Source organism: Vombatus ursinus, unplaced genomic scaffold (assembly GCF_900497805.2).
Source record: "Vombatus ursinus unplaced genomic scaffold, bare-nosed wombat genome assembly UNPS02010193.1, whole genome shotgun sequence".
In the NCBI taxonomy this organism is placed as follows: Eukaryota; Metazoa; Chordata; class Mammalia; order Diprotodontia; family Vombatidae; genus Vombatus; species Vombatus ursinus.
This window is the reverse complement of record NW_020949971.1, coordinates 2811881-2814547: the sequence shown is the minus strand read 5'-3', so window position 1 is coordinate 2814547 and position 2667 is coordinate 2811881.

The window sequence follows — 2667 nt, the reverse complement described above, 5'->3', positions numbered from 1 at the left end:
ATCTGGGTAAGCTGGTCAAGCACAGGGTCACCTCTGAGAAAGAAGGAAAGTGAGGCCAGAATGGGGATGATAGGCTGTGAGAATGGGGGGGATACAAAGGGAGGACAAAAGTAGGGTTAGGAGGAATGGACAAAGGTGAGATGGAAGGATCAGTGGCTGTGATCAGAGACAGGAATTCCAGGGTTCTGGATTATGGAAGCAGCAGGCAGGATGGCCCAAGGGATGTTGAGCAGTCTTCTTCCAGGCTGGTGGTGGATACTCCACCCTGAGAACACAGAGGCCCAGGATGGGGATAGGAGCAGGCCCTGGCCAGGATCTCTTTGAGTTCTGAGTTATCTGCTGCCTCCTGGCCCCCTCTGGAATGGCGATGCGGAGGGGAGAGAACAGAGAGCTAATGTTTGTGGGCTGTTCGGCGGCCTACTTGCCAGGTGCACAGCTTTCACCTGGACACGTACGATGTGTTCCTAGATAAGTGGGAACATGGTCTGCATGTGCTCCAAACCAGTCTTGCTGTTCTCTGTGACCAAGGGGGCTGGGGACAGGAAGTAATATGTGGCATCCAAAGAAGGAAATGCCATCTGATGGAAAAGATGAGAACCCCATCCCCTGACAAGTCTCCTAGGCAGGTCCCAGAGGCCCAGATCTCACCTTTCTACTGAGGAGAGCAGTGGAAGGGAGGGACAGAAGAACAGAAACTATGCCTATAAGGATGCTTTCCCTTAGCCCCCAGAGGACTGACTCTGGGACATCCACCTCATGGATGATATAAAGATGATCGTGTGGTCTCAGAAGCTCTGCTGGCAGAACACAAGTCTCACAGGTCCTGCCAGGGTGGAAAGCCTTAGAAAACAGGCCTGGCAGTAGATATTCTGTTCATTGAGGACCTGCCTAACTAGGGTTGGCCTCCAGGACCACTTTTCAGCCCCAGCAACCCTCTCCAAGACCATCTACAAAAGCAGAGGGCTTGTAGACAGTCAGCGGCAGGAACATCCACAACCATAGAATGGGGCTGGGGAGAAGAAGGGGAGTCAGCCTGAGTCAATGGAAAGAACACTGGGTATGGAGGCAGAGGACCTGGGTCCCTGGCTTTGTCACTCCTTGTGTGACCTGGGTCATTTAACCTTCGGGACCTTGGTTTCCTGCTCTGTAAAATGAGCTTGGACAAGCTGACCTCCAAGATCTCTTTTACTTTTAGCTCTAGGATCCTATAACATCCTAGAGCCTGGAAATAAGGGCACATTCTGGGGATAGGCAGGTCCAAGAATGCAAAGTGCCTCCCTCAAGGAGCTTACCATCTAATAAGGAGAGCCCAGACCTTCTAGTGATAAGACCTACCCAGGGCACGGACAAGCTAGTCGATTTTCTTGCTGTCCCCAAGCCAGGAAGTCTCAAAGGAAGTACTCGAACCCAGGTCCTTCTGGCTCTGAGGCCCCTCTAGGCTCCCACTGCACCATGCTCCCACTCCCTGCAGTCACCTCCTGGTAATGAGCCTCCCTGCATTTAGGCCTGGGCTCAGTCCATCAGGGAGTCTTACCTCCATCGGGATAGACACTTCCAGTTCCTCCACCCTGTGAGAATCCCGGGACAGCTCCGAAGTGGCAAGGAGCCCTTTACTGGAGGACACAATAGCAACCACAAGAACCCAGTAATGTTCCAAAGCATTTGGACAACTACTCTCCTGGTCATTTTGCAAATGGACGAACAGGGGCTCAGGGCGAAGCCACGTGGCTGGGACTGTTGGAGCATGGCTTAAGTCCTGAGTCTTTTCACTGTCCCATCCTGCTTCTCTAGGAATATGAGCTTGGCTTGACATCTCTCCCTAAGGGCCATGGGAGCTAAGACCGGAAAGCAGGGATCGTCTCCCTTTTTTCTGGTATCCCAAGCACTTGGCGCAGGTTTTGGCATAGAGGAAACCTTTAATAAATGTTTTTTTATTCATTCATTCATTGCATCCATTCATTCACTCATCCAGTAGGAAGAGCTCTGTATTGCCCTTCTAATCCCAGGTCTCTCCATCCTACCAGTGTGATCTCTGATGAGGCCCCCGCCCTCTCTGGGCCTCAGTTTCCTCATCTGTAACACCTCCTCAGGTGTTTTCCAGCTTCCAGCCCGACGATTGTGCGTGTATTCGAACCTGTTGGACACTTCCGGGTCGGCTCTCCACAGTCCTCATAAAGAGCTAATGCTAAGCGCCCAGGAACACTGCGCGTCACCTCCAACCCCACCGCCACCGGCTGCCCCTTGTCTGGAGGGTGCATTGTCAAGGCAGAGGAGAGGAAGCCCGCACCAGCGGCCGCCCCCTTCCCTCTGGTGGCTAATGAAAGCCCGGGGCTGGGGGGAGGGGGTTCCCGCGTCAGGTTCGGAACGCGAAAGTAGGGGGGAGGTGGAGAAAGGGAGAATAACGCCGGGCAGGGTGCAGGCTGTCTAACAAAGGACCTGGCGGGCGGCCGGCCCTGAGCTAGCCCCTCCCCGGCAGCCGGCCGCTGGGCAGACCCCTGGACTCGCTCAGCCCAGCCCAGCCGGGCCGCCCGCCCAGAGCAGCAGAACCCCTTCCTCAGCCCAGGCCTGCCCCCCGCGCTGGTCGCGTGAGCCCCCCCCCCCGGAGCCCCAGGGTCCCCCGCCCGCCTCCCCTCTCCCTCCTCCCCCTCCCCCTCCTCCTCCCCCCTC